The sequence below is a fragment of the Thamnophis elegans genome, chromosome Z (genome assembly GCF_009769535.1).
Source record: "Thamnophis elegans isolate rThaEle1 chromosome Z, rThaEle1.pri, whole genome shotgun sequence".
Classification (NCBI taxonomy): Eukaryota; Metazoa; Chordata; class Lepidosauria; order Squamata; family Colubridae; genus Thamnophis; species Thamnophis elegans.
The window spans coordinates 41,338,870-41,350,322 of NC_045558.1; positions in this window are offsets into that span (position 1 = coordinate 41,338,870).

The following is an 11,453-nucleotide window of genomic DNA, read 5'->3' on the forward strand; positions in this document are numbered from 1 at the left end:
GATGTTCTCATTGTTCTACAGATAGATTCTTTCAAAGTTTGTTGTCAATATGCTTCGTTAAAGAATATTGTGGTATTATTTTTCTGATTTGTACACATTTAGCAGGTAGCAAAGGTTAAGGATACTGTATATATGTATGTATATGTATATGTATATGTGTATATGTATATGTGTATGTGTATGTGTATGTGTATGTGTATGTGTATGTGTATGTGTATGTGTATGTGTATGTGTATGTGTATGTGTATGTGTATGTGTATGTGTATGTGTATGTATATGTATATATATATGCATAGATGTGTGTGTGTGTGTGTGTGTGTGTGTGTGTGTGTGTTTTCGTAGATTTTCACGGGTGTAGGTATGCTGGTCTTGTTGTATTTGGGTCTTTTTCCATGTAAGATTGAGATTGTCTTGGCAACGTTTCGGGGGTGTGGGGAGTGCTGGCTTTGTTTCAGTAAGTGGATTGATTGGCTGTTTAGTTGCATCCTGATTGGTAGATGGAGTTGATATTTGTAGATTGGTCAGCTGTTTCGTATCATCCTGTGTGGCTGAGGTGCCGATTGTGCTGATAAATAAATATATTAATATAATATAATATAATATAATATAATATAATATAATATAATATAATATAATATAATATAATATAATATAATATAATATAATATAATATAATATAATATAATATAATATAATATAATATAATATAATATAATATAATATAATATAATATAATATAATATAATAATAATTATAATATAATATAATAATATAATATAATATAATATAATATAATATAATATAATATAATATAATATAATATAATATAATATAATATAATATAATATAATATAATAATATAATATAATATAATATAATATAATATAATATAATATATAATATAATATAATATAATATAATATAATATAATATAATATAATATAATATAATATAATATAATATAATAATATATAATATAATATAATATAATATAATATAATATATATAATATAATATAATATAATATAATATAATATAATATAATATAATATAATATAATATAATATAATATAATATAATATAATATAATATAATATAATATAATATAATATAATATAATAGATATATAATTAATATAGCTCTAAATAGATCTATACTAGTCTCCCTTTATTTATCAGCAGAAATGCAACACACACACCTATCTACCTACCTACCTACCTACCTACCTATCTATCTATCCATCCATCTATCTATCCATCTATCTATTTATCTATCTATAAGGCTGGTCTTATTGTATTCGGGTCTTTTCCCGTGTAAAGAGAGAAACACCCCCACAACATGAATAAATAAGACCAGCATACCTACACCCGTGAAAATCTACGGAAAACACAAACACACACACACATTTGTTTTCGTAAATTTTCACGGGTGTAGGTATGCTAGTCTTGTTTTATTCGAGTATTTTCCCATGTAAGATTGAGATTTTCTTGGCAACATTGCAGCAAGTTCCCACTCACCATCTTCAGGCTGGTGTTTTGGTTTCGTATTTGTGTGAGTAAAGCGTGGTCGGAGCTGCCGTCATTCTATAAATCTTGGTGGAGGGGTGTGGAATGCTGGCTTTGTTTCAGTAAGTGGATTGATTGGATGTGTGGTTGTATCATGATTGGTAGATTGGTGCTGATTGGTGCTGGCTGTGTGTCCATTGTTGTTTTGTGTTGTAATGGCCTGGGTGGTGGTTGGGGCTCATTGGTTGACTAGGGCTGGTTTCCAGATGTCTGGTAGGTGGAAGGTATCATCACATTTATTCATGTTGTGGGGTGTTTCTCTATTTTGATAGCTTCATGATTATTCTCTTGTTGAAGTGTTCAGTTTTGGAAATTAATTTGGTTCCTTCAAAATTAATTTCATGTCCTGTAGCTTTAAGGTGCTGGAAAAAGGAGGAAGCTTTTCCCTTTTTTACTTACTACATTCTTGTGTTCTGCAATGCGTGCATTTATTCTCCTGTTCATTTGTCCTATGTATGTTGCAGGGCAGATTTTGCATGGTATTTCATAGACCTTGGTTTTTTAGCTGGATTTTGTCTTTGGGATTTCTTAAGATGTTGGCTATTTTTTGGTCAGTGTTGAAGGCTGTCTTGATATTGTGTTGGTGGAAAATTTTGCTTATTTTATCTGTGGTGCCTTTGATGTAAGGGAGGAGGGCGATGCCGTTGTCCTGTTCTGTGTCTCAGTTCTTGGAGGGTGGAGTCTCCCTTTGGATTAGGTTGCTGGATCTCTTCACTGATGGGAGAGGCTTTTATTTTGGGTTTGGTGGTTTTTTCCAGGTAGGTGGTGGGGTCTGTGTTTAGAGGTTTGTAAGTGGGGTCTTGGAGTAGGTTGGATAGGTTGACTTGGTAGTCAGACATGTCACGTCTGTGGCATTATCTTTGTATGATGGGAGAATGATTATGTTGCTGTCTTTCCTCAGGTTGGTGAGTGCTTTTTGTTCTTCTTGCTGTAAGTTGCTTCTGGATGGATTGCTGGAGCACCTTAAAGCTACAAGACATGAAATTAATTTTGAAGGAACCAAATTAATTTCCAAAACTGAACACTTCAACAAGAGAATAATTATGGAAGCTATCGAAATAGAGAAACACCCCCACAACATGAATAAATGTGATGATACCTCCCACCTTCCAGACATCTGGAAACCAGCCCTAGTCAACAAACGAGCCCTACCCACCACCCAGGCCATTACAACAAAAAACAACAACGGACACACAGCCAGCACCAATCAACACCAATCTACCAATCATGACACACCACACAGCCAATCAATCCACTTACTGAAACAAAGCCAACACTCCACACACCCCCACCAAGATTTATAGAAAGACGGCAGCTCCGACTACGCTTTACTCACACAAACACAAAGCCAAAAACACCAGCCTGAAAAATGGTCAGTGAGACCTTGCTAAAACATTGCCTAGACAATCTCAATCTTACATGGGAAAAGACCCAAATACAACAAAAGACACACACACACACACACACACACACAATATAATATATATATGTGTGTGTGTGTGTGTGTGTATAATTTCATTCTTTGATCACTCTTGGTAAGCTAAAAAAAAAAAGTGGGATAGACAGCATCGCCACCAGATGGATTTGTAATTGGCTGACAAACTGTACTCAGCACGTAGCTCTTAATGGTACTACATCTACATGGAGGGAAGTAAGCAGTGGGATGCCACAAGATTCCATCTTAAACCCAGTACTTTCAATATCTTCAAAATGACTTAAATGATGGAATAGAAGGGAACCCATCAATTCTGCAGATGACATTAAGCTTACAGGAATAGCCAACATCCCAAAAAACAAGCTTGGATTCCCAAAAGATCTTGACAGACTTGAACAATGGGCCCTATTAAAGAAAATGAAATTTGATGCAGAGCAAAGCAGGGTTTTACACAGGAAGACAGGAAAAAACAAAGGTACAAGTACAGATTAGGTGAAACCTGACTCAAAAACAGTAATGGTGAGAGGCACTTTGGTGTTCTAGTGGATAATCACTAAAATATGAGGCAGCAGTATGAGGCAGCAGCCCAAAAAAAGCTAATACAATCCTTGGTTGCATAAACAGAGACACAGAATCAAAATCAAGTGAAGTATTAGTACCTCTTTATAAAGCCTTAGTAAGACCACACCTGGAGTACTACACTAGTTTTGGTCACTGATTATAAAAATATTGTTGAGACTTTGGAAAAAGTGCAAAGAAAAGCAACTAAGATGATTAAAGGCTTGGAGGCTAAAACATATGAAGAACTGTTGCAAGATTTGTTTTGGCCAATCTAGAGAACAGAAGGACTAGAGGGGGGACGTGATAGCAGTATTTCAGTATTTGAGAGGCTGCTACAAAGAGGAGGTGGTCAACTTATTTTCCATTGCATCAGAGGGCAAGACAAGAAACAATGGATGGAAACTAATGAAGGAAAGAAGCAACATGGAATTAACGAAAAAAATTCCTAACAATGAGGACAATTAACCAGTGGAATAGCTTGTCTTCAGAAATTGTAAGTGGTTCATCACTGGAGGTTTATAAGGAAGGGACAGGGCAGTAGAAGACTGAAGGAATGTTATTCTTTTAATTCCTAAAAATATTTATCTTCAAGTTATCTAATATTAAGATTATTTGATCTGGATACTGCAGGTTCCTTTGAATCTTAATGATAACATCCAGAGCTTTACTGTACCTCTGGAGCTCCTCCCCCTGCCAATAAATATCAAACCGGTTTATTGTGAGTGCAGTGACAGAGCCAAGACCGACTGGAGTTTCAGTATTGTTCACCATAATTTCCTTCAATCAAATTCCATGCAATGGATATCAGAAACAATTGTAATCTTGGGTATTTCATATTGTTGCCATTATTCATTAAACCATCATTATTCATTAAACCATCATTCAAGTCACAGTTTGGGAAATAAGGATGAACTATTTCTCCTTTTTTTTTTCAATTTTGCACCTAAGTTTGGTTAAGTGAGATTTTTTAATAAAAAGTTTTCCTTAAAATGTATTGTGGCTTGTATTTCTCCAAACAAATGTATTTGTGTGTGCAATTATGTCTAATATACATAAAGATTGCTAATAACTTTCATTTACGTAACACATTTTGTATGGTATTTTCATATCTGTATTCTCTCCAATACATTTTTATTGCTGCCTCTAATTTATTTACTGGTAAGAATGTGTATTCAGCAAATAAGCATTCAAGTGTAAATTATCCATTTCCCTAGTTTTAGATGCACATTAGTATGAATATGACAAATTTTAAGAGGAAATCTTTTTATCCATAAGGACTGTTCTTTTTCAAAGGAGTTATGAAGATTGTATCAATGAAGAGAAATATATAGGTAATTCTCCATTTACAACTGTAATGGAGCTTGTTCATTTTATAAAGTTGTGACAGTCATAAAGCGGGACACCATAGATCCATTTTTTACAGCCATCATTAAGCAAACACCACAGTTGTTAAATAAATCCATTGTTCACTATAGGGTGTTTTTGCTGAAAACTGGAAGTAAACGTTAGTTTTCCGCAAACATGTTAGAAAGCATAGTCGCATGTCCATAAGATAAAGGTAAAGGTTCCCCACACACATATGTGCCAACCTTTCCCAACTCTAGGGGGCGGTGCTCATCTCCGTTTCAAAGCCAAAGAGCCAGCGCTGTCTGAAGATGTCTCCATGATCATGTGGCCGGCATGACTAAACACCGAAGGCACACAGAACAATGTTACCTTCCCACCAAAGGTGGTTCCTATTTTTCTACTAGCATTTTTAATGTGCTTTCGAACTGCTAGGTTGGCAGAAGCTGGGACAAGTAACTGGACCTCACTCCGTTACGTGGCACTATGGATTCGAACCGCTGAACTGCCAACCTTTCTCATTGACAAGCTCAGTGTCTTAGCCACTGAGCCACCGCGTCCCTCCCACATGACCATAGGATGCTACAAATAATCAGAAATGTGAGCTGGCTGTTAAGTGTCTGAAATATGACCATGTGACTTGGGGGAGCATCATTAGAACTTTGGAACATGATTGTATGTATCCTTCGGTGGTGGTGGTCCTTCATAAGCTGGAATGGTCACTGACTAGTTCTAAATCAAGCCCTACATGTCTCCCTTAAAACATATAATTCAAGGCAAATTTCTTGTTCTTCTGCTCATTTCCGTGAGACGAATCAAATTCTAGTAAAAATGTATAAGTAACTCATTTATAAATTAACCAATGTATGATATTTTAGATGTTAAATAAATTGTTGCAAATATGTGTCTATTCTGCCTGCCTCCCCTACCAGCTTTTTCACCAAGGATTGCTTTTGCAGTGAATGTTGCAACTTCTCATGCATGTTTGAACTAATGATAAGGAACATTATTGTCACTCAGGTAAATTTATAACATCATTGCATCTGAAATGAAATGTGAATTATTCTAGGATACTTGCACATACCCAAGCAGGTAGCTTGTGGCATCCATTCTAACAACTAGAGACTGTAGCCCAGGGCTGGGTGTGATTGCATGGGAAAATAAACTCAATTTTTCAAGATACAAACCAAATGCTTCACAAATTGGTCATGTTCCATTTAACTCATATTAATCTGCATTGTATCTCCTAGGGGCAGAAAATGCTCCATTCTCTTCCTTTTTTAATTCATATAATTTGTTTTGTTTTATTTTTGATAAAACATATTAAAGAGTGGGTATGCAATTATAATAAAAGGAAATTCCCCCCCCCTCACCCACAGGAAAATGTTATTCATTTAATCAGCTACTATTTTAACTGAAGCAACTTTTTTTCTCACCATATCCAACACAATGTGTATTGGTAGAGTAAATTTTTTTATCTAACATGTAGTAAATTTCTTAAAGGCCAAACAAATTTATCTCATGTAACTAGCATAAGGATTTCTGAACATTTAGTTTCAGGATTTTTTTAATCAAATGGTGAACACCTCTTTAAAATAAAAGATTGAGGGAAGCTTACTATTTGTCCTCAACTAGTATTCAGATTCTTGGACTATGAAAGACACAAGAAGCTACAGTAGACACTGAGTTCTGTTTCCTGTATTGCCATATAATTGAAACCCTACTATAGTTTTAAAAGAGTTGCTCTCTCTCTCTCTTCAGGATAACTTTAGTAAGAATAAGGGCTGTCTGGAGTGTTTGTGTGTGTGTGTGTGTTCTGTTACCATGGAAACCTCCCACTGCCTTTTTATTATGGAACTCCAAAACTGAGAGGAGGTATTCTGCCAAATATATGTAGGTAAAAGTTGTAAATCTCTAGAATTCTAGAAATACACTTTATTTGGTCTTTAGCATATCTAACAGAATAGCTTGCCCTTTTAATGTAGAAGACAAGGGAACTAGGTTGTAAGTAACTTTGCAGAGGTCATAAGAACTCTGAACAGCTACTAAATGACTGATCATTAAGCAAGAACTGCTGTATTGTCTGTGGGCTACCAAATCTATAAAAGGTCACTTTAGTGAGATGCTTCATGTTGTTGTGGAGAAGCCACAACATGTAACATGCCATGTAAAAGCTTAGTGGTGGTAGTATCTATCTTATTGAGATCTTTTACTTCATTGTGGAACCACTTCTGGCTTTGGAAAAGTGGAAGTGTATTAAAGCAATGTGAAGCAAAGCACTACAAAGATTTTGCTTCATTCTTTAGATGAGAAGCAGCTTCAAAGGGGTAATTTCCTCAAAGTGTTGCCCAAACAAGAAAACCTTTCAGAATTTTCCATAGCCTTAGGGCTTGGTGTTAGTTAAAAACAACCAGAAAAAAGCTCTCAAATTGCCTTCTTTTAACCCTATAAAATATTTGACTAGAAAACAGGAAACAGTGTACAAAGATTAGTGGTGGCAACCAGGACAAAAGCTATATATTTAAATAAAGGAAATATAGTAGATTCTCCAGTCACGTAGTTCACAGTTTTACTTTCAATAACATTAATCTTTACAGTTATAGCTTTGAAGAATTTTTGATGGCCTGCATCCAAAACTTTTAAGAGTGATGTGGTTGTGAGATGATACTGTGAATAAAAAAATAGTGTTTGTTTTATCTCTCTTTCTATCTATCTGTGTCTGTCTGTCTGTCTGTCTGTCTATCTATCTATCTATATCATTAAGTAATCTTAATGGCAAGCTAAGACAGATATGATATCACAAGTTTTAAAAAAATGATTTCACCAATCATTCTTTGGAAACTACCTAGAAGTCTTCCCTGTAAATGAGAACAGACGTTAAGCACAACAGACTTCTAAGCAAACAGTGGTGCTCTCCTTGAGCTTTGATCATGGTACAGCCCAGCCTCATCTGTGTTTTTGAAGTGAAATATTGTAAGATTGCTAATCAATATGAAGAGTGACAGGATCATTTGTCAAAGACAAGTCAGCATGGCAGCTGTTATTGCCAGTCTTCCCTTTTCTGTTTTGCTGGGGAGAGACCTGATTATTGGCCTTAGGCATGGCCATTCAAGCATTCTAGCCAGGCAATTCACTGTTGCATGAGAAAATAGTTACTATCCCTCTGATTTTTGCTAATATTCTTTGTGGTTAGCAGCAGTTGAAGGGAATAAGCTGCCAAGAGATTGGCAGGAAGTACATAGATTCAAACAATGGGATGTCAAAGACACTAGACACACTGCAGGAGACCAGATGATCTTTGAGAGATGAAAAACCTATTGACCTATAAACAGTAGATGACTGTTGTGTATGCGTTACCACTGGGTGGTAGATACTTTTGGATGGTTGTCTTGCTAGAAAGTCAGAGTTTTCAAAAGCTCCAGCAGATTGTAATGAACACCTCCTTCTGTTCTAGTCACAAACCAGAAAAGCAGCAGATCATTCTTTTAAAAAACTTCTCACAAATGATAAATAAATGTGACTATGAACACTTCTACCTACCACAGTTTTTTTATAATAGTAATGCCCCAACATTTAGTGTGAAGTTTCCGCTGTTCGCCCATGAAGCCAATGTTGAGAAAAGACAGGACACAAACTTTCTCGAGATGGAGCGACCCCGATGGGAACCTGAGAGCCCCTTTTATTGAGACAGGACAAAGGCAGGAGGAGCAATAACATGTGATAGAAAACAGCCTGTAAAAGTACAATGTCTAATCTACTACTTCAGGAAAGTTCTCTCTATATATGGTCAAATCCTGGGCGTCATTGGTAGGGCACATCTCAGAATGTTATGTTATTCACTATCAGGATGTTATGGCTTTCTCGGAGCCAGTTGTCTCCTGTGTGATTCAGCGTGACTCTGCAGGCCCTAGTGTGAACTAGGCCATGGAGGACACACACCTACACAAGGAACCATATTACAACATCTCCTACTTTTTTATTTTCTTTTTGTCAAAAAGACTCTCCCTCTTCATCTACCAGAGTTGTCAACAGTGCCTTTTGTTGCTGCATATCAAGGCTTGTTAATGCCATGTTGATACTCCTTTTCTGCACCATGCCCTCCACTGTGGACTGGATTATACTTCGGATGACAGGGATAAAACAGGGTAGTAGTAGGAGGCCTAGGAAGATGCTGCCTGCCATAAAGGCGGCTTGCTTCCAGTTTCGGAAGATGCCCCCCAAGAACCCCGCATCATCCATAATCCCTGTCCACGTTTGTACGGGCACGTGCACTAATCTTCTCAAGTCAGCAGTGAGATCAGCTACCACTTTGCCGGTTTCATCAATCTGTAGGCAGCAATTTGTCAGGTTAAACTTCCCACATACCCCTCCCTCTTTTGCAAGTAGATAGTCCAAAGCTAAGCGGTTTTGATAAACTGCAGTGCGCAGCTTATCCTGTGCTGTGGCAATGGCGTTAAGCGCCCTATCAATACGATTACCAGCTAATTCTAGCACAGCTTGCAGCCTAATTATTCTATTAAGCATATAAATTGGGGTTCGGTAACCCCACGACCCATCTTCTGCCCATGTCGCGGGGTCATAATAAGCAATAATGCGTTCGGGGGGCCATTCATCATCTTTCCAATTCCCAACCTGCACCCCCCCAAAACCCTCCCCCTTGTCTAGGGCCCTTTTCCTTCTCCAAACATCATACACGGAGGTTCCCAGGTGTTGTCTAGCAGTGAGGGGTAGCAAGAAAAAGGAGGGTTTAATCCATGCTAAAATGCAGGTGCCTCCCCAATTGTGAGGGAGGTACTCATAAGCAAAATTTCCACACACCCAATACATCCCCACCGGGGCAGTCCAGTTTCGTGTTGAGGAGGAAAAGTAGGAAAAAACCATGGTGTTCAACTGCTCCGGTTTGGAGATGTTGGCAGCCGAGGTCCATGAGGAGTTGACCCACTGGCCTTTGCAGAAGAGGGTGCCCACTGCAAAGGGACCATTGCGGAAGTAACAGTGGGTACCCACAATGTTAGTAGTCAATGTCCAGGTGGTATCAGAAGCGTGGGGCCGTATTGTGAGATTCCCAGCCCGGGAAAGGTTATTTAGTAACACTGGGTCAGCTTCTAGGGCCCCCCAGGGCCATTGTTCACCCATGTTTGTGCCCCCACATACAAAGCAATTTGTTACCCCCAGGGTTTGGGCAATTTCGGTGGCAAATTCCAGGAACAGGTTGCGAGCTTTGTCAGAGATGATTGGTTTTGCGTTGGTTCCAAGTCTTTCGATGGTGTCATAAACGGACCATTGTATGCCTCTGGACTCTTTGAGACTGTCAATCGTGATTGTAATATAGGTAAGTGGATCACTGCCCGTTCCATCAATTCCCAGGCCGTAGACTTCAATTTTAGGATGGTCTTTTGAGAGGGTGAAAGAGACCCTGTTGCTGTTCGGTATCCGACGGAAGGATTCAATAGTCTGCTTTGCTGCGTTCAAAGGGTTGTAGCATCCTCGGTAGCCGCCACCAGTGTGATCACAAACTCCGCGCCAAACGGTCTTTTGCGGGTCTCCCCATGATGCGCAGGGGTGAAGAAAGTATTCAGGGGGGTTTGGCTTGTTACGGGTGCAAAGGTATTTATGGTCGTGTTTGTAGGTTTCTCGCCAGGCGTGGGAGCCACACGAGCGGAAGGCTTTTTTGTCCATGGCCAGACAGACATCATTGTCAATAGTCCATTGTTCTGCTTTTGAGCGAATGGTGTGGTTAAGGTATGCAAGATAGGCTGCTCCTGCGTTCCCAGCAACAATGCCAAGACCGGCCCATATGGTGATGTTGTATTTGGTAAGTATTTCTGGGCTGTGGCATGTCACTGTAGTGCCCTGTTTACAAACACTGTATTCAGTCTTGTTAAGAATGCACTTAGGGAGATCCTGAGTACATCCCTCAGGAGGGATATTGGAGTAGATCAGCGTGCTGATGGTTGCCGACTCTTTGGATACTTTGATGATGCATTGGCTACAGTTGAAGTTGCTTGTAGGGAGGGTGTTTCTGCGGGACACATGGTGTGGAGTGGAGACGCTGGCGGTATGGTGACTTAACAGGAACAGGAGGATGAAGACAGCAAACACGAGGATCAAAATGATGCCAAAGTTAGGGCGTGAGGTTGTTGGTTTTCTGCAGCACTGGATCCAGCGGGATGGCAGGTGGTCTGGCGGGGGTGTGTCCGACAGCAGGTGGGTGGTATGGGCGGACACCTTGTCCAGGAACCCAGAGGATGGTGTCGTCATGCTGAACAGCAGCGTAGCCTCTCCCCCAGGCAAGTAGTTTCGCGGGGCCTTTCCAAGTCGGATCGGGAGGCTGATGGAAGTAGACGAGAGGTTTAGCTGGGTTGGTGTCTGGAGGCGCGTAATGTCGTTCTGCTGCTGTTGCTGGAGGTTGGCCTGAGACATTGAGGAAGTTAAGTGTGTGAAGGCAAAGATTAAGGATGTTTTGAATGGCCGGTAAATTAGGGGGAGTTATTTTGCCTTCCCCGGCCGTGTAGCGTGCTAGGGCATCTTTTAAGGTCTGATTAGCC